At 41.8% G+C, this 13591-nt stretch overlaps 52 non-coding genes across 52 annotated transcripts; all 52 read right to left on the bottom strand.

Annotated features, from left to right (window-relative positions):
- Window positions 1-35: 35 nt before the first annotated feature.
- On the bottom strand, window positions 36-122 carry trnay-gua (transfer RNA tyrosine (anticodon GUA)). Its single transcript is given in 2 exon segments — window positions 36-71; window positions 86-122. It is a non-coding gene; the product is annotated as a tRNA-Tyr (tRNA).
- A 99-nt stretch (window positions 123-221) lies between these two features.
- On the bottom strand, window positions 222-308 carry trnay-gua (transfer RNA tyrosine (anticodon GUA)). Its single transcript is given in 2 exon segments — window positions 222-257; window positions 272-308. It is a non-coding gene; the product is annotated as a tRNA-Tyr (tRNA).
- Window positions 309-407: 99 nt separating this feature from the next.
- On the bottom strand, window positions 408-494 carry trnay-gua (transfer RNA tyrosine (anticodon GUA)). The gene is given in 2 exon segments: window positions 408-443; window positions 458-494. It is a non-coding gene; the product is annotated as a tRNA-Tyr (tRNA).
- Window positions 495-593: 99 nt separating this feature from the next.
- On the bottom strand, window positions 594-680 carry trnay-gua (transfer RNA tyrosine (anticodon GUA)). The gene is given in 2 exon segments: window positions 594-629; window positions 644-680. It is a non-coding gene; the product is annotated as a tRNA-Tyr (tRNA).
- Window positions 681-779: 99 nt separating this feature from the next.
- trnay-gua (transfer RNA tyrosine (anticodon GUA)) lies at window positions 780-866 on the bottom strand. The gene is given in 2 exon segments: window positions 780-815; window positions 830-866. It is a non-coding gene; the product is annotated as a tRNA-Tyr (tRNA).
- Window positions 867-964: 98 nt separating this feature from the next.
- On the bottom strand, window positions 965-1051 carry trnay-gua (transfer RNA tyrosine (anticodon GUA)). Its single transcript is given in 2 exon segments — window positions 965-1000; window positions 1015-1051. It is a non-coding gene; the product is annotated as a tRNA-Tyr (tRNA).
- A 99-nt stretch (window positions 1052-1150) lies between these two features.
- trnay-gua (transfer RNA tyrosine (anticodon GUA)) lies at window positions 1151-1237 on the bottom strand. Its single transcript is given in 2 exon segments — window positions 1151-1186; window positions 1201-1237. It is a non-coding gene; the product is annotated as a tRNA-Tyr (tRNA).
- A 286-nt stretch (window positions 1238-1523) lies between these two features.
- On the bottom strand, window positions 1524-1610 carry trnay-gua (transfer RNA tyrosine (anticodon GUA)). The gene is given in 2 exon segments: window positions 1524-1559; window positions 1574-1610. It is a non-coding gene; the product is annotated as a tRNA-Tyr (tRNA).
- A 99-nt stretch (window positions 1611-1709) lies between these two features.
- Window positions 1710-1796, bottom strand: trnay-gua (transfer RNA tyrosine (anticodon GUA)). The gene is given in 2 exon segments: window positions 1710-1745; window positions 1760-1796. It is a non-coding gene; the product is annotated as a tRNA-Tyr (tRNA).
- A 99-nt stretch (window positions 1797-1895) lies between these two features.
- On the bottom strand, window positions 1896-1982 carry trnay-gua (transfer RNA tyrosine (anticodon GUA)). The gene is given in 2 exon segments: window positions 1896-1931; window positions 1946-1982. It is a non-coding gene; the product is annotated as a tRNA-Tyr (tRNA).
- Window positions 1983-2079: 97 nt separating this feature from the next.
- On the bottom strand, window positions 2080-2166 carry trnay-gua (transfer RNA tyrosine (anticodon GUA)). Its single transcript is given in 2 exon segments — window positions 2080-2115; window positions 2130-2166. It is a non-coding gene; the product is annotated as a tRNA-Tyr (tRNA).
- A 99-nt stretch (window positions 2167-2265) lies between these two features.
- On the bottom strand, window positions 2266-2352 carry trnay-gua (transfer RNA tyrosine (anticodon GUA)). The gene is given in 2 exon segments: window positions 2266-2301; window positions 2316-2352. It is a non-coding gene; the product is annotated as a tRNA-Tyr (tRNA).
- A 98-nt stretch (window positions 2353-2450) lies between these two features.
- On the bottom strand, window positions 2451-2537 carry trnay-gua (transfer RNA tyrosine (anticodon GUA)). The gene is given in 2 exon segments: window positions 2451-2486; window positions 2501-2537. It is a non-coding gene; the product is annotated as a tRNA-Tyr (tRNA).
- Window positions 2538-2636: 99 nt separating this feature from the next.
- On the bottom strand, window positions 2637-2723 carry trnay-gua (transfer RNA tyrosine (anticodon GUA)). The gene is given in 2 exon segments: window positions 2637-2672; window positions 2687-2723. It is a non-coding gene; the product is annotated as a tRNA-Tyr (tRNA).
- A 98-nt stretch (window positions 2724-2821) lies between these two features.
- Window positions 2822-2908, bottom strand: trnay-gua (transfer RNA tyrosine (anticodon GUA)). Its single transcript is given in 2 exon segments — window positions 2822-2857; window positions 2872-2908. It is a non-coding gene; the product is annotated as a tRNA-Tyr (tRNA).
- A 99-nt stretch (window positions 2909-3007) lies between these two features.
- Window positions 3008-3094, bottom strand: trnay-gua (transfer RNA tyrosine (anticodon GUA)). Its single transcript is given in 2 exon segments — window positions 3008-3043; window positions 3058-3094. It is a non-coding gene; the product is annotated as a tRNA-Tyr (tRNA).
- Window positions 3095-3193: 99 nt separating this feature from the next.
- Window positions 3194-3280, bottom strand: trnay-gua (transfer RNA tyrosine (anticodon GUA)). Its single transcript is given in 2 exon segments — window positions 3194-3229; window positions 3244-3280. It is a non-coding gene; the product is annotated as a tRNA-Tyr (tRNA).
- A 99-nt stretch (window positions 3281-3379) lies between these two features.
- trnay-gua (transfer RNA tyrosine (anticodon GUA)) lies at window positions 3380-3466 on the bottom strand. The gene is given in 2 exon segments: window positions 3380-3415; window positions 3430-3466. It is a non-coding gene; the product is annotated as a tRNA-Tyr (tRNA).
- Window positions 3467-3564: 98 nt separating this feature from the next.
- Window positions 3565-3651, bottom strand: trnay-gua (transfer RNA tyrosine (anticodon GUA)). Its single transcript is given in 2 exon segments — window positions 3565-3600; window positions 3615-3651. It is a non-coding gene; the product is annotated as a tRNA-Tyr (tRNA).
- A 499-nt stretch (window positions 3652-4150) lies between these two features.
- Window positions 4151-4237, bottom strand: trnay-gua (transfer RNA tyrosine (anticodon GUA)). Its single transcript is given in 2 exon segments — window positions 4151-4186; window positions 4201-4237. It is a non-coding gene; the product is annotated as a tRNA-Tyr (tRNA).
- A 99-nt stretch (window positions 4238-4336) lies between these two features.
- On the bottom strand, window positions 4337-4423 carry trnay-gua (transfer RNA tyrosine (anticodon GUA)). Its single transcript is given in 2 exon segments — window positions 4337-4372; window positions 4387-4423. It is a non-coding gene; the product is annotated as a tRNA-Tyr (tRNA).
- Window positions 4424-4522: 99 nt separating this feature from the next.
- trnay-gua (transfer RNA tyrosine (anticodon GUA)) lies at window positions 4523-4609 on the bottom strand. The gene is given in 2 exon segments: window positions 4523-4558; window positions 4573-4609. It is a non-coding gene; the product is annotated as a tRNA-Tyr (tRNA).
- Window positions 4610-4708: 99 nt separating this feature from the next.
- Window positions 4709-4795, bottom strand: trnay-gua (transfer RNA tyrosine (anticodon GUA)). Its single transcript is given in 2 exon segments — window positions 4709-4744; window positions 4759-4795. It is a non-coding gene; the product is annotated as a tRNA-Tyr (tRNA).
- Window positions 4796-4894: 99 nt separating this feature from the next.
- Window positions 4895-4981, bottom strand: trnay-gua (transfer RNA tyrosine (anticodon GUA)). Its single transcript is given in 2 exon segments — window positions 4895-4930; window positions 4945-4981. It is a non-coding gene; the product is annotated as a tRNA-Tyr (tRNA).
- Window positions 4982-5078: 97 nt separating this feature from the next.
- Window positions 5079-5165, bottom strand: trnay-gua (transfer RNA tyrosine (anticodon GUA)). Its single transcript is given in 2 exon segments — window positions 5079-5114; window positions 5129-5165. It is a non-coding gene; the product is annotated as a tRNA-Tyr (tRNA).
- Window positions 5166-5264: 99 nt separating this feature from the next.
- Window positions 5265-5351, bottom strand: trnay-gua (transfer RNA tyrosine (anticodon GUA)). The gene is given in 2 exon segments: window positions 5265-5300; window positions 5315-5351. It is a non-coding gene; the product is annotated as a tRNA-Tyr (tRNA).
- A 98-nt stretch (window positions 5352-5449) lies between these two features.
- Window positions 5450-5536, bottom strand: trnay-gua (transfer RNA tyrosine (anticodon GUA)). The gene is given in 2 exon segments: window positions 5450-5485; window positions 5500-5536. It is a non-coding gene; the product is annotated as a tRNA-Tyr (tRNA).
- Window positions 5537-5635: 99 nt separating this feature from the next.
- trnay-gua (transfer RNA tyrosine (anticodon GUA)) lies at window positions 5636-5722 on the bottom strand. Its single transcript is given in 2 exon segments — window positions 5636-5671; window positions 5686-5722. It is a non-coding gene; the product is annotated as a tRNA-Tyr (tRNA).
- A 99-nt stretch (window positions 5723-5821) lies between these two features.
- On the bottom strand, window positions 5822-5908 carry trnay-gua (transfer RNA tyrosine (anticodon GUA)). Its single transcript is given in 2 exon segments — window positions 5822-5857; window positions 5872-5908. It is a non-coding gene; the product is annotated as a tRNA-Tyr (tRNA).
- Window positions 5909-6007: 99 nt separating this feature from the next.
- Window positions 6008-6094, bottom strand: trnay-gua (transfer RNA tyrosine (anticodon GUA)). Its single transcript is given in 2 exon segments — window positions 6008-6043; window positions 6058-6094. It is a non-coding gene; the product is annotated as a tRNA-Tyr (tRNA).
- A 99-nt stretch (window positions 6095-6193) lies between these two features.
- trnay-gua (transfer RNA tyrosine (anticodon GUA)) lies at window positions 6194-6280 on the bottom strand. Its single transcript is given in 2 exon segments — window positions 6194-6229; window positions 6244-6280. It is a non-coding gene; the product is annotated as a tRNA-Tyr (tRNA).
- Window positions 6281-6565: 285 nt separating this feature from the next.
- trnay-gua (transfer RNA tyrosine (anticodon GUA)) lies at window positions 6566-6652 on the bottom strand. Its single transcript is given in 2 exon segments — window positions 6566-6601; window positions 6616-6652. It is a non-coding gene; the product is annotated as a tRNA-Tyr (tRNA).
- A 99-nt stretch (window positions 6653-6751) lies between these two features.
- Window positions 6752-6838, bottom strand: trnay-gua (transfer RNA tyrosine (anticodon GUA)). The gene is given in 2 exon segments: window positions 6752-6787; window positions 6802-6838. It is a non-coding gene; the product is annotated as a tRNA-Tyr (tRNA).
- Window positions 6839-6937: 99 nt separating this feature from the next.
- Window positions 6938-7024, bottom strand: trnay-gua (transfer RNA tyrosine (anticodon GUA)). Its single transcript is given in 2 exon segments — window positions 6938-6973; window positions 6988-7024. It is a non-coding gene; the product is annotated as a tRNA-Tyr (tRNA).
- Window positions 7025-7495: 471 nt separating this feature from the next.
- trnay-gua (transfer RNA tyrosine (anticodon GUA)) lies at window positions 7496-7582 on the bottom strand. Its single transcript is given in 2 exon segments — window positions 7496-7531; window positions 7546-7582. It is a non-coding gene; the product is annotated as a tRNA-Tyr (tRNA).
- A 99-nt stretch (window positions 7583-7681) lies between these two features.
- trnay-gua (transfer RNA tyrosine (anticodon GUA)) lies at window positions 7682-7768 on the bottom strand. Its single transcript is given in 2 exon segments — window positions 7682-7717; window positions 7732-7768. It is a non-coding gene; the product is annotated as a tRNA-Tyr (tRNA).
- A 99-nt stretch (window positions 7769-7867) lies between these two features.
- Window positions 7868-7954, bottom strand: trnay-gua (transfer RNA tyrosine (anticodon GUA)). The gene is given in 2 exon segments: window positions 7868-7903; window positions 7918-7954. It is a non-coding gene; the product is annotated as a tRNA-Tyr (tRNA).
- A 99-nt stretch (window positions 7955-8053) lies between these two features.
- Window positions 8054-8140, bottom strand: trnay-gua (transfer RNA tyrosine (anticodon GUA)). The gene is given in 2 exon segments: window positions 8054-8089; window positions 8104-8140. It is a non-coding gene; the product is annotated as a tRNA-Tyr (tRNA).
- A 99-nt stretch (window positions 8141-8239) lies between these two features.
- Window positions 8240-8326, bottom strand: trnay-gua (transfer RNA tyrosine (anticodon GUA)). Its single transcript is given in 2 exon segments — window positions 8240-8275; window positions 8290-8326. It is a non-coding gene; the product is annotated as a tRNA-Tyr (tRNA).
- Window positions 8327-8611: 285 nt separating this feature from the next.
- On the bottom strand, window positions 8612-8698 carry trnay-gua (transfer RNA tyrosine (anticodon GUA)). Its single transcript is given in 2 exon segments — window positions 8612-8647; window positions 8662-8698. It is a non-coding gene; the product is annotated as a tRNA-Tyr (tRNA).
- Window positions 8699-8797: 99 nt separating this feature from the next.
- On the bottom strand, window positions 8798-8884 carry trnay-gua (transfer RNA tyrosine (anticodon GUA)). The gene is given in 2 exon segments: window positions 8798-8833; window positions 8848-8884. It is a non-coding gene; the product is annotated as a tRNA-Tyr (tRNA).
- Window positions 8885-8983: 99 nt separating this feature from the next.
- trnay-gua (transfer RNA tyrosine (anticodon GUA)) lies at window positions 8984-9070 on the bottom strand. The gene is given in 2 exon segments: window positions 8984-9019; window positions 9034-9070. It is a non-coding gene; the product is annotated as a tRNA-Tyr (tRNA).
- Window positions 9071-9169: 99 nt separating this feature from the next.
- Window positions 9170-9256, bottom strand: trnay-gua (transfer RNA tyrosine (anticodon GUA)). The gene is given in 2 exon segments: window positions 9170-9205; window positions 9220-9256. It is a non-coding gene; the product is annotated as a tRNA-Tyr (tRNA).
- A 99-nt stretch (window positions 9257-9355) lies between these two features.
- Window positions 9356-9442, bottom strand: trnay-gua (transfer RNA tyrosine (anticodon GUA)). Its single transcript is given in 2 exon segments — window positions 9356-9391; window positions 9406-9442. It is a non-coding gene; the product is annotated as a tRNA-Tyr (tRNA).
- A 99-nt stretch (window positions 9443-9541) lies between these two features.
- On the bottom strand, window positions 9542-9628 carry trnay-gua (transfer RNA tyrosine (anticodon GUA)). Its single transcript is given in 2 exon segments — window positions 9542-9577; window positions 9592-9628. It is a non-coding gene; the product is annotated as a tRNA-Tyr (tRNA).
- A 99-nt stretch (window positions 9629-9727) lies between these two features.
- On the bottom strand, window positions 9728-9814 carry trnay-gua (transfer RNA tyrosine (anticodon GUA)). The gene is given in 2 exon segments: window positions 9728-9763; window positions 9778-9814. It is a non-coding gene; the product is annotated as a tRNA-Tyr (tRNA).
- Window positions 9815-10097: 283 nt separating this feature from the next.
- Window positions 10098-10184, bottom strand: trnay-gua (transfer RNA tyrosine (anticodon GUA)). The gene is given in 2 exon segments: window positions 10098-10133; window positions 10148-10184. It is a non-coding gene; the product is annotated as a tRNA-Tyr (tRNA).
- Window positions 10185-10283: 99 nt separating this feature from the next.
- Window positions 10284-10370, bottom strand: trnay-gua (transfer RNA tyrosine (anticodon GUA)). Its single transcript is given in 2 exon segments — window positions 10284-10319; window positions 10334-10370. It is a non-coding gene; the product is annotated as a tRNA-Tyr (tRNA).
- Window positions 10371-10655: 285 nt separating this feature from the next.
- trnay-gua (transfer RNA tyrosine (anticodon GUA)) lies at window positions 10656-10742 on the bottom strand. Its single transcript is given in 2 exon segments — window positions 10656-10691; window positions 10706-10742. It is a non-coding gene; the product is annotated as a tRNA-Tyr (tRNA).
- Window positions 10743-10841: 99 nt separating this feature from the next.
- Window positions 10842-10928, bottom strand: trnay-gua (transfer RNA tyrosine (anticodon GUA)). The gene is given in 2 exon segments: window positions 10842-10877; window positions 10892-10928. It is a non-coding gene; the product is annotated as a tRNA-Tyr (tRNA).
- A 99-nt stretch (window positions 10929-11027) lies between these two features.
- On the bottom strand, window positions 11028-11114 carry trnay-gua (transfer RNA tyrosine (anticodon GUA)). The gene is given in 2 exon segments: window positions 11028-11063; window positions 11078-11114. It is a non-coding gene; the product is annotated as a tRNA-Tyr (tRNA).
- A 99-nt stretch (window positions 11115-11213) lies between these two features.
- Window positions 11214-11300, bottom strand: trnay-gua (transfer RNA tyrosine (anticodon GUA)). Its single transcript is given in 2 exon segments — window positions 11214-11249; window positions 11264-11300. It is a non-coding gene; the product is annotated as a tRNA-Tyr (tRNA).
- Window positions 11301-13591: the final 2291 nt, after the last annotated feature.

Here is a 13591-nt window from a genome sequence, read left to right as displayed (position 1 = left end):
AGCAGTTTGAGTAACAGCAAATTAAACATAAACATTCCTTCGAGCCGGATTTGAACCAGCGACCTAAGGATGACAATTTAAGCAACTACAGTCCTCCGCTCTACCAACTGAGCTATCGAAGGGTCATTATAGTGTAATTTACACAGGGAGGTGAGGGTAGTGTGGTAATATATACCATGAGTAAGGAGCAGTTTGAGTAACAGCAAATTAAACACAAAAACTCCTTCGAGCCGGATTTGAACCAGCGACCTAAGGATGACAATTTAAGCAACTACAGTCCTCCGCTCTACCAACTGAGCTATCGAAGGGTTACAAGGGTGTAATTTACACAGGGTTGTGAGGGTACTGTGGTAATATATACCGTGAGTAAGGAGCAGTTTGAGTAACAGCAAATTAAACACAAAAACTCCTTCGAGCCGGATTTGAACCAGCGACCTAAGGATGACAATTTAAGCAACTACAGTCCTCCGCTCTACCAACTGAGCTATCGAAGGGTTACAAATGTGCAATTTACACAGGGTTGTGAGGGTAGTGTGGTAATATATACCGTGAGTAAGGAGCAGTTTGAGTAACAGCAAATTAAACATAAACATTCCTTCGAGCCGGATTTGAACCAGCGACCTAAGGATGACAATTTAAGCAACTACAGTCCTCCGCTCTACCAACTGAGCTATCGAAGGGTCATTATAGCATAATTTACACAGGGTTGTGAGGGTAGTGTGGTAATATATACCGTGAGTAAGGAGCAGTTTGAGTAACAGCAAATTAAACACAAAAACTCCTTCGAGCCGGATTTGAACCAGCGACCTAAGGATGACAATTTAAGCAACTACAGTCCTCCGCTCTACCAACTGAGCTATCGAAGGGTTACAAATGTGCAATTTACACAGGGTTGTGAGGGTACTGGGTAATATATACCGTGAGTAAGGAGCAGTTTGAGTAACAGCAAATTAAACATAAACATTCCTTCGAGCCGGATTTGAACCAGCGACCTAAGGATGACAATTTAAGCAACTACAGTCCTCCGCTCTACCAACTGAGCTATCGAAGGGTCATTATATTGTAATTTACACAGGGTTGTGAGGGTACTGTGGTAATATATACCGTAAGTAAGGAGCAGTTTGAGTAACAGCAAATTAAACATAAACATTCCTTCGAGCCGGATTTGAACCAGCGACCTAAGGATGACAATTTAAGCAACTACAGTCCTCCGCTCTACCAACTGAGCTATCGAAGGGTTCATTATATTGTAATTTACACAGGGTTGTGAGGGTACTGTGGTAATATATACCGTGAGTAAGGAGCAGTTTGAGTAACAGCAAATTAAACATAAACATTCCTTCGAGCCGGATTTGAACCAGCGACCTAAGGATGACAATTTAAGCAACTACAGTCCTCCGCTCTACCAACTGAGCTATTGAAGGGTCATTATAGTGTAATTTACACAGGGAGGTGAGTGTAGTGTGGTAATATATGCCATGAGTAAGGAGCAGTTTGAGTAACAGCAAATTAAACATAAACATTCCTTCGAGCCGGATTTGAACCAGCGACCTAAGGATGACAATTTAAGCAACTACAGTCCTCCGCTCTACCAACTGAGCTATCGAAGGGTTACAAGGCTGTAATTTACACAGGGTTGTGAGGGTAGTGTGGTAATATATAACGTGAGTAAGGAGCAGTTTGAGTAACAGCAAATTAAACACAAAAACTCCTTCGAGCCGGATTTGAACCAGCGACCTAAGGATGACAATTTAAGCAACTACAGTCCTCCGCTCTACCAACTGAGCTATCGAAGGGTCATTATAGCATAATTTACACAGGTTTTTGAGGGTAGTGTGGTAAAATATATCGTGAGTAAGGAGCAGTTTGAGTAACAGCAAATTAAACACAAAAACTCCTTCGAGCCGGATTTGAACCAGCGACCTAAGGATGACAATTTAAGCAACTACAGTCCTCCGCTCTACCAACTGAGCTATCGAAGGGTTAAAAGTGTAATTTACACAGGGTTGTGAGGGTAGTGTGGTAATATATAACGTGAGTAAGGAGCAGTTTGAGTAACAGCAAATTAAACACAAAAACTCCTTCGAGCCGGATTTGAACCAGCGACCTAAGGATGACAATTTAAGCAACTACAGTCCTCCGCTCTACCAACTGAGCTATCGAAGGGTCATTATAGCATAATTTACACAGGGTTGTGAGGGTACTGTGGTAATATATACCGTGAGTAAGGAGCAGTTTGAGTAACAGCAAATTAAACACAAAAACTCCTTCGAGCCGGATTTGAACCAGCGACCTAAGGATGACAATTTAAGCAACTACAGTCCTCCGCTCTACCAACTGAGCTATCGAAGGGTTAAAATGTGTAATTTACACAGGGTTGTGAGGGTAGTGTGGTAATATATACCGTGAGTAAGGAGCAGTTTGAGTAACAGCAAATTAAACATAAACATTCCTTCGAGCCGGATTTGAACCAGCGACCTAAGGATGACAATTTAAGCAACTACAGTCCTCCGCTCTACCAACTGAGCTATCGAAGGGTCATTATAGCATAATTTACACAGGGTTGTGAGGGTAGTGTGGTAATATATACCGTGAGTAAGGAGCAGTTTGAGTAACAGCAAATTAAACACAAAAACTCCTTCGAGCCGGATTTGAACCAGCGACCTAAGGATGACAATTTAAGCAACTACAGTCCTCCGCTCTACCAACTGAGCTATCGAAGGGTTACAAATGTGCAATTTACACAGGGTTGTGAGGGTACTGGGTAATATATACCGTGAGTAAGGAGCAGTTTGAGTAACAGCAAATTAAACATAAACATTCCTTCGAGCCGGATTTGAACCAGCGACCTAAGGATGACAATTTAAGCAACTACAGTCCTCCGCTCTACCAACTGAGCTATCGAAGGGTCATTATATTGTAATTTACACAGGGTTGTGAGGGTAGTGTGGTAATATATACCGTGAGTAAGGAGCAGTTTGAGTAACAGCAAATTAAACATAAACATTCCTTCGAGCCGGATTTGAACCAGCGACCTAAGGATGACAATTTAAGCAACTACAGTCCTCCGCTCTACCAACTGAGCTATCGAAGGGTCATTATAGTGTAATTTACACAGGGATGTGAGGGTAGTGTGGTAATATATACCATGAGTAAGGAGCAGTTTGAGTAACAGCAAATTAAACATAAACATTCCTTCGAGCCGGATTTGAACCAGCGACCTAAGGATGACAATTTAAGCAACTACAGTCCTCCGCTCTACCAACTGAGCTATCGAAGGGTCATTATAGCATAATTTACACAGGTTTTTGAGGGTAGTGTGGTAAAATATATCGTGAGTAAGGAGCAGTTTGAGTAACAGCAAATTAAACACAAAAACTCCTTCGAGCCGGATTTGAACCAGCGACCTAAGGATGACAATTTAAGCAACTACAGTCCTCCGCTCTACCAACTGAGCTATCGAAGGGTTACAAATGTGCAATTTACACAGGGTTGTGAGGGTACTGGGTAATATATACCGTGAGTAAGGAGCAGTTTGAGTAACAGCAAATTAAACATAAACATTCCTTCGAGCCGGATTTGAACCAGCGACCTAAGGATGACAATTTAAGCAACTACAGTCCTCCGCTCTACCAACTGAGCTATCGAAGGGTCATTATAGTGTAATTTACACAGGGATGTGAGGGTAGTGTGGTAATATATACCGTGAGTAAGGAGCAGTTTGAGTAACAGCAAATTAAACACAAAAACTCCTTCGAGCCGGATTTGAACCAGCGACCTAAGGATGACAATTTAAGCAACTACAGTCCTCCGCTCTACCAACTGAGCTATCCTACAGTCCTCCGCTCTACCAACTGAGCTATCGAAGGGTCATATAGCATAATTTACACAGGTTTTTGAGGGTAGTGTGGTAAAATATATCGTGAGTAAGGAGCAGTTTGAGTAACAGCAAATTAAACACAAAAACTCCTTCGAGCCGGATTTGAACCAGCGACCTAAGGATGACAATTTAAGCAACTACAGTCCTCCGCTCTACCAACTGAGCTATCGAAAGGGTCAAAGTGTAATTTACACAGGGTTGTGAGGGTACTGTGGTAATATATACGTGAGTAAGGAGCAGTTTGAGTAACAGCAAATTAAACACAAAAACTCCTTCGAGCCGGATTTGAACCAGCGACCTAAGGATGACAATTTAAGCAACTACAGTCCTCCGCTCTACCAACTGAGCTATCGAAGGGTCATTATAGTGTAATTTACACAGGGATGTGAGGGTAGTGTGGTAATATATACCGTGAGTAAGGAGCAGTTTGAGTAACAGCAAATTAAACACAAAAACTCCTTCGAGCCGGATTTGAACCAGCGACCTAAGGATGACAATTTAAGCAACTACAGTCCTCCGCTCTACCAACTGAGCTATCGAAGGGTTACAAGGCTGTAATTTACACAGGGTTGTGAGGGTACTGTGGTAATATATAACGTGAGTAAGGAGCAGTTTGAGTAACAGCAAATTAAACACAAAAACTCCTTCGAGCCGGATTTGAACCAGCGACCTAAGGATGACAATTTAAGCAACTACAGTCCTCCGCTCTACCAACTGAGCTATCGAAGGGTCATTATAGCATAATTTACACAGGTTTTTGAGGGTAGTGTGGTAAAATATATCGTGAGTAAGGAGCAGTTTGAGTCACAGCAAATTAAACACAAAAACTCCTTCGAGCCGGATTTGAACCAGCGACCTAAGGATGACAATTTAAGCAACTACAGTCCTCCGCTCTACCAACTGAGCTATCGAAGGGTCATTATAGCATAATTTACACAGGTTTTTGAGGGTAGTGTGGTAAAATATATCGTGAGTAAGGAGCAGTTTGAGTAACAGCAAATTAAACACAAAAACTCCTTCGAGCCGGATTTGAACCAGCGACCTAAGGATGACAATTTAAGCAACTACAGTCCTCCGCTCTACCAACTGAGCTATCGAAGGGTTACAAGTGTAATTTACACAGGGTTGTGAGGGTACTGTGGTAATATATACCGTGAGTAAGGAGCAGTTTGAGTAACAGCAAATTAAACATAAACATTCCTTCGAGCCGGATTTGAACCAGCGACCTAAGGATGACAATTTAAGCAACTACAGTCCTCCGCTCTACCAACTGAGCTATCGAAGGGTCATTATATTGTAATTTACACAGGGATGTGAGGGAAGTGTGGTAATATATACCGTGAGTAAGGAGCAGTTTGAGTAACAGCAAATTAAACACAAAAACTCCTTCGAGCCGGATTTGAACCAGCGACCTAAGGATGACAATTTAAGCAACTACAGTCCTCCGCTCTACCAACTGAGCTATCGAAGGGTTACAAGGCTGTAATTTACACAGGGTTGTGAGGGTACTGTGGTAATATATAACGTGAAAAGGAGCAGTTTGAGTAACAGCAAATTAAACACAAAAACTCCTTCGAGCCGGATTTGAACCAGCGACCTAAGGATGACAATTTAAGCAACTACAGTCCTCCGCTCTACCAACTGAGCTATCGAAGGGTCATTATAGCATAATTTACACAGGTTTTTGAGGGTAGTGTGGTAAAATATATCGTGAGTAAGGAGCAGTTTGAGTAACAGCAAATTAAACACAAAAACTCCTTCGAGCCGGATTTGAACCAGCGACCTAAGGATGACAATTTAAGCAACTACAGTCCTCCGCTCTACCAACTGAGCTATCGAAGGGTCATTATAGCATAATTTACACAGGTTTTTGAGGGTAGTGTGGTAAAATATATCGTGAGTAAGGAGCAGTTTGAGTCACAGCAAATTAAACACAAAAACTCCTTCGAGCCGGATTTGAACCAGCGACCTAAGGATGACAATTTAAGCAACTACAGTCCTCCGCTCTACCAACTGAGCTATCGAAGGGTCATTATAGCATAATTTACACAGGTTTTTGAGGGTAGTGTGGTAAAATATATCGTGAGTAAGGAGCAGTTTGAGTAACAGCAAATTAAACACAAAAACTCCTTCGAGCCGGATTTGAACCAGCGACCTAAGGATGACAATTTAAGCAACTACAGTCCTCCGCTCTACCAACTGAGCTATCGAAGGGTTACAAATGTGCAATTTACACAGGGTTGTGAGGGTACTGTGGTAATATATACCGTGAGTAAGGAGCAGTTTGAGTAACAGCAAATTAAACATAAACATTCCTTCGAGCCGGATTTGAACCAGCGACCTAAGGATGACAATTTAAGCAACTACAGTCCTCCGCTCTACCAACTGAGCTATCGAAGGGTCATTATATTGTAATTTACACAGGGATGTGAGGGTAGTGTGGTAATATATACCGTGAGTAAGGAGCAGTTTGAGTAACAGCAAATTAAACATAAAAATTCCTTCGCGCCGGATTTGAACCAGCGACCTAAGGATCACAATTTAAGCAACTACAGTCCTCCGCTCTACCAACTGAGCTATCGAAGGGTCATTATAGTGTAAATTACACAGGGAGGTGAGTTTAGTGTGGTAATATATACCATGAGTAAGGAGCAGTTTGAGTAACAGCAAATTAAACATAAACATTCCTTCGAGCCGGATTTGAACCAGCGACCTAAGGATGACAATTTAAGCAACTACAGTCCTCCGCTCTACCAACTGAGCTATCGAAGGGTCATTATAGCATAATTTACACAGGTTTTTGAGGGTAGTGTGGTAAAATATATCGTGAGTAAGGAGCAGTTTGAGTAACAGCAAATTAAACACAAAAACTCCTTCGAGCCGGATTTGAACCAGCGACCTAAGGATGACAATTTAAGCAACTACAGTCCTCCGCTCTACCAACTGAGCTATCGAAGGGTTACAAATGTGCAATTTACACAGGGTTGTGAGGGTACTGTGGTAATATATACCGTGAGTAAGGAGCAGTTTGAGTAACAGCAAATTAAACATAAACATTCCTTCGAGCCGGATTTGAACCAGCGACCTAAGGATGACAATTTAAGCAACTACAGTCCTCCGCTCTACCAACTGAGCTATCGAAGGGTCATTATATTGTAATTTACACAGGGATGTGAGGGTAGTGTGGTAATATATACCGTGAGTTAGGAGCAGTTTGAGTAACAGCAAATTGAACATAAACATTCCTTCGATCCGGATTTGAACCAGCGACCTAAGGATGACAATTTAAGCAACTACAGTCCTCCGCTCTACCAACTGAGCTATCGAAGGGTCATTATAGTGTAATTTACACAGGGATGTGAGTGTAGTGTGGTAATATATACCATGAGTAAGGTGCAGTTTGAGTAACAGCAAATTAAACATAAACATTCCTTCGAGCCGGATTTGAACCTGCGACCTAAGGATGACAATTTAAGCAACTACAGTCCTCCGCTCTACCAACTGAGCTATCGAAGGGTTACAAGGCTGTAATTTACACAGGGTTGTGAGGGTACTGTGGTAATATATAACGTGAGTAAGGAGCAGTTTGAGTAACAGCAAATTAAACACAAAAACTCCTTCGAGCCGGATTTGAACCAGCGACCTAAGGATGACAATTTAAGCAACTACAGTCCTCCGCTCTACCAACTGAGCTATCGAAGGGTCATTATATTGTAATTTACACAGGGATGTGAGGGTCGTGTGGTAATATATACCGTGAGTAAGGAGCAGTTTGAGTAACAGCAAATTAAACACAAACATTCCTTCGAGCCGGATTTGAACCAGCGACCTAAGGATGACAATTTAAGCAACTACAGTCCTCCGCTCTACCAACTGAGCTATCGAAGGGTCATTATAGCATAATTTACACAGGGATGTGAGGGTACTGTGGTAAAATATATCGTGAGTAAGGAGCAGTTTGAGTAACAGCAAATTAAACACAAAAACTCCTTCGAGCCGGATTTGAACCAGCGACCTAAGGATGACAATTTAAGCAACTACAGTCCTCCGCTCTACCAACTGAGCTATCGAAGGGTTACAAATGTGCAATTTACACAGGGTTGTGAGGGTACTGTGGTAATATATACCGTGAGTAAGGAGCAGTTTGAGTAACAGCAAATTAAACATAAACATTCCTTCGAGCCGGATTTGAACCAGCGACCTAAGGATGACAATTTAAGCAACTACAGTCCTCCGCTCTACCAACTGAGCTATCGAAGGGTCATTATATTGTAATTTACACAGGGATGTGAGGGTAGTGTGGTAATATATACCATGAGTAAGGAGCAGTTTGAGTAACAGCAAATTAAACATAAACATTCCTTCGAGCCGGATTTGAACCAGCGACCTAAGGATGACAATTTAAGCAACTACAGTCCTCCGCTCTACCAACTGAGCTATCGAAGGGTCATTATAGCATAATTTACACAGGTTTTTGAGGGTAGTGTGGTAAAATATATCGTGAGTAAGGAGCAGTTTGAGTAACAGCAAATTAAACACAAAAACTCCTTCGAGCCGGATTTGAACCAGCGACCTAAGGATGACAATTTAACCAACTACACTCCTCCGCACTACCAACTGAGCTATCAAAGGGTCATTATAGTGTAATTTACACAGGGGTGTCAGGGTAGTGTGGTGATATATACCACCAAAAATAAGCAGTTTGAGTAAAAGCAAATTAAACACACATATTCCTTCGAGCCGGATTTGAACCAGCGACCTAAGGATGACAATTTAAGCAACTACAGTCCTCCGCTCTACCAACTGAGCTATCGAAGGGTTACAAATGTGCAATTTACACAGGGTTGTGAGGGTACTGTGGTAATATATACCGTGAGTAAGGAGCAGTTTGAGTAACAGCAAATTAAACATAAACATTCCTTCGAGCCGGATTTGAACCAGCGACCTAAGGATGACAATTTAAGCAACTACAGTCCTCCGCTCTACCAACTGAGCTATCGAAGGGTCATTATATTGTAATTTACACAGGGATGTGAGGGTAGTGTGGTAATATATACCGTGAGTTAGGAGCAGTTTGAGTAACAGCAAATTAAACATAAACATTCCTTCGAGCCGGATTTGAACCAGCGACCTAAGGATGACAATTTAAGCAACTACAGTCCTCCGCTCTACCAACTGAGCTATCGAAGGGTCATTATAGTGTAATTTACACAGGGATGTGAGTGTAGTGTGGTAATATATACCATGAGTAAGGAGCAGTTTGAGTAACAGCAAATTAAACATAAACATTCCTTCGAGCCGGATTTGAACCAGCGACCTAAGGATGACAATTTAAGCAACTACAGTCCTCCGCTCTACCAACTGAGCTATCGAAGGGTTACAAGGCTGTAATTTACACAGGGTTGTGAGGGTACTGTGGTAATATATAACGTGAGTAAGGAGCAGTTTGAGTAACAGCAAATTAAACACAAAAACTCCTTCGAGCCGGATTTGAACCAGCGACCTAAGGATGACAATTTAAGCAACTACAGTCCTCCGCTCTACCAACTGAGCTATCGAAGGGTCATTATATTGTAATTTACACAGGGATGTGAGGGTCGTGTGGTAATATATACCGTGAGTAAGGAGCAGTTTGAGTAACAGCAAATTAAACACAAACATTCCTTCGAGCCGGATTTGAACCAGCGACCTAAGGATGACAATTTAAGCAACTACAGTCCTCCGCTCTACCAACTGAGCTATCGAAGGGTCATTATAGCATAATTTACACAGGGATGTGAGGGTAGTGTGGTAAAATATATCGTGAGTAAGGAGCAGTTTGAGTAACAGCAAATTAAACACAAAAACTCCTTCGAGCCGGATTTGAACCAGCGACCTAAGGATGACAATTTAAGCAACTACAGTCCTCCGCTCTACCAACTGAGCTATCGAAGGGTTACAAATGTGCAATTTACACAGGGTTGTGAGGGTACTGTGGTAATATATACCGTGAGTAAGGAGCAGTTTGAGTAACAGCAAATTAAACATAAACATTCCTTCGAGCCGGATTTGAACCAGCGACCTAAGGATGACAATTTAAGCAACTACAGTCCTCCGCTCTACCAACTGAGCTATCGAAATCATTATATTGTAATTTACACAGGGATGTGAATGTAGTGTGGTAATATATACCATGAGTAAGGTGCAGTTTGAGTAACAGCAAATTAAACATAAACATTCCTTCGAGCCGGATTTGAACCAGCGACCTAAGGATGACAATTTAAGCAACTACAGTCCTCCGCTCTACCAACTGAGCTATCGAAGGGTCATTATAGCATAATTTACACAGGTTTTTGAGGGTAGTGTGGTAAAATATATCGTGAGTAAGGAGCAGTTTGAGTAACAGCAAATTAAACACAAAAACTCCTTCGAGCCGGATTTGAACCAGCGACCTAAGGATGACAATTTAAGCAACTACAGTCCTCCGCTCTACCAACTGAGCTATCGAAGGGTCATTATAGCATAATTTACACAGGGTTGTGAGAGTACTGTGGTAAAATATACCGTGAGTAAGGAGCAGTTTGAGTAACAGCAAATTATGCACAAACACTCCTCCAAGCTAGATTTGAACCAGTGACCTAAGGATGACAATTTCACCAACTACACTCCTCCGCACTACCAACTGAGCTATCAAAGGGTCATTATAGTGTAATTTACACAGGGCTGTCAGGGTAGTGTGGTGATATATACCACCAAAAATGAGCAGTTTGAGTAAAAGCAAATTAAACACACATATTCCTTCGAGCCGGATTTGAACCAGCGACCTAAGGATGACAATTTAAGCAACTACAGTCCTCCGCTCTACCAACTGAGCTATCGAAGGGTTACAAATGTGCAATTTACACAGGGTTGTGAGGGTACTGTGGTAATATATACCGTGAGTAAGGAGCAGTTTGAGTAACAGCAAATTAAACATAAACATTCCTTCGAGCCGGATTTGAACCAGCGACCTAAGGATGACAATTTAAGCAACTACAGTCCTCCGCTCTACCAACTGAGCTATCGAAGGGTCATTATATTGTAATTTACACAGGGATGTGAGTGTAGTGTGGTAATATATACCGTGAGTAAGGAGCAGTTTGAGTAACAGCAAATTAAACATAAACATTCCTTCGAGCCGGATTTGAACCAGCGACCTAAGGATGACAATTTAAGCAACTACAGTCCTCCGCTCTACCAACTGAGCTATCGAAGGGTCATTATATTGTAATTTACACAGGGATGTGAGTGTAGTGTGGTAAAATATATCGTGAGTAAGGAGCAGTTTGAGTAACAGCAAATTAAACACAAAAAATCCTTCGAGCCGGATTTGAACCAGCGACCTAAGGATGACAATTTAAGCAACTACAGTCCTCCGCTCTACCAACTGAGCTATCGAAGGGTCATTATAGCATAATTTACACAGGGTTGTGAGCGTACTGTGGTAATATATACGTGAGTAAGGAGCAGTTTGAGTAACAGCAAATTATGCACAAACACTCCTCCAAGCTAGATTTGAACCAGTGACCTAAGGATGACAATTTCACCAACTACACTCCTCCGCACTACCAACTGAGCTATCAAAGGGTCATTATAGTGTAATTTACACAGGGCTGTCAGGGTAGTGTGGTGATATATACCACCAAAAATAAGCAGTTTGAGTAAAAGCAAATTAAACACGCATATTCCTTTGAGCCGGATTTGAACCAGCGACCTAAGGATGACAATTTAAGCAACTACAGTCCTCCGCTCTACCAACTGAGCTATCGAAGGGTTATGAAAGTGTAATTTACACAGGGCTGTGAGGGTAGTGTGGTAATACATACAGTGAATCACGAGCAGTTTGAGTAACAGCAAATTATGCACAAACACTCCTCCAAGCTAGATTTGAACCAGCGACCTAAGGATGACAATTTAAGCAACTACAGTCCTCCGCTCTACCGAAGGGTCATTATAGCATAATTTACACAGGGTTGTGAGGGTACTGTGGTAATATATACCGTGAGTAAGGAGCAGTTTGAGTAACAGCAAATTAAACATAAACATTCCTTCGAGCCGGATTTGAACCAGCGACCTAAGGATGACAATTTAAGCAACTACAGTCCTCCGCTCTACCAACTGAGCTATCGAAGGGTCATTATATTGTAATTTACACAGGGATGTGAGTGTAGTGTGGTAATATATACCTTGAGTAAGGAGCAGTTTGAGTAACAGCAAATTAAACATAAACATTCCTTCGAGCCGGATTTGAACCAGCGACCTAAGGATGACAATTTAAGCAACTACAGTCCTCCGCTCTACCAACTGAGCTATCGAAGGGTCATTATAGTGTAATTTACACAGGGATGTGAGTGTAGTGTGGTAATATATACCATGAGTAAGGAGCAGTTTGAGTAACAGCAAATTAAACATAAACATTCCTTCGAGCCGGATTTGAACCAGCGACCTAAGGATGACAATTTAAGCAACTACAGTCCTCCGCTCTACCAACTGAGCTATCGAAGGGTTAAAAGGGTGTAATTTACACAGGGTTGTGAGGGTACTGTCATAATATATACCGTGAGTAAAGAGCAGTTTAAGTAACAGCAAATTAAACATAAACATTCCTTCGAGCCGGATTTGAACCAGCGACCTAAGGATGACAATTTAAGCAACTACAGTCCTCCGCTCTACCAACTGAGCTATCGAAGGGTTATGAAAGTGTAATTTACACAGGGCTGTGAGGGTAGTGTGGTAATACATACGGTGAATCATGAGCAGTTTGAGTAACAGCAAATTATGCACAAACACTCCTCCAAGCTAGATTTGAACCAGTGACCTAAGGATGACAATTTCACCAACTACACTCCTCCGCACTACCAACTGAGCTATCAAAGGGTCATCATAGTGTAATTTACACAGGGCTGTCAGGGTAGTGTGGTGATATATACCACCAAAAATAAGCAGTTTGAGTAAAAGCAAATTAAACACACATATTCCTTCGAGCCGGATTTGAACCAGCGACCTAAGGATGACAATTTAAGCAACTACAGTCCTCCGCTCTACCAACTGAGCTATCGAAGGGTTATGAAAGTGTAATTTACACAGGGCTGTGAGGGTAGTGTGGTAATACATACGGTGAATCACGAGCAGTTTGAGTAACAGCAAATTATGCACAAACACTCCTCCAAGCTAGATTTGAACCAGCGACCTAAGGATGACAATTTAAGCAACTACAGTCCTCCGCTCTACCAACTGAGCTATCGAAGGGTCATTATAGCACAATTTACACAGGGTTGTGAGGGTACTGTGGTAATATATAACGTGAGTAAGGAGCAGTTTGAGTAACAGCAAATTAAACATAAACATTCCTTCGAGCCGGATTTGAACCAGCGACCTAAGGATGACAATTTAAGCAACTACAGTCCTCCGCTCTACCAACTGAGCTATCGAAGGGTCATTATAGCATAATTTACACAGGTTTTTGAGGGTAGTGTGGTAAAATATATCGTGAGTAAGGAGCAGTTTGAGTCACAGCAAATTAAACACAAAAACTCCTTCGAGCCGGATTTGAACCAGCGACCTAAGGATGACAATTTAAGCAACTACAGTCCTCCGCTCTACCAACTGAGCTATCGAAGGGTCATTATAGCATAATTTACACAGGGTTGTGAGGGTACTGTGGTAATATATACCGTGAGTAAGGAGCAGTTT

Source organism: Misgurnus anguillicaudatus, chromosome 1 (genome assembly GCF_027580225.2).
Source record: "Misgurnus anguillicaudatus chromosome 1, ASM2758022v2, whole genome shotgun sequence".
Lineage (NCBI taxonomy): Eukaryota > Metazoa > Chordata > Actinopteri > Cypriniformes > Cobitidae > Misgurnus > Misgurnus anguillicaudatus.
This window is presented reverse-complemented; position numbering and strand designations above follow the sequence as displayed.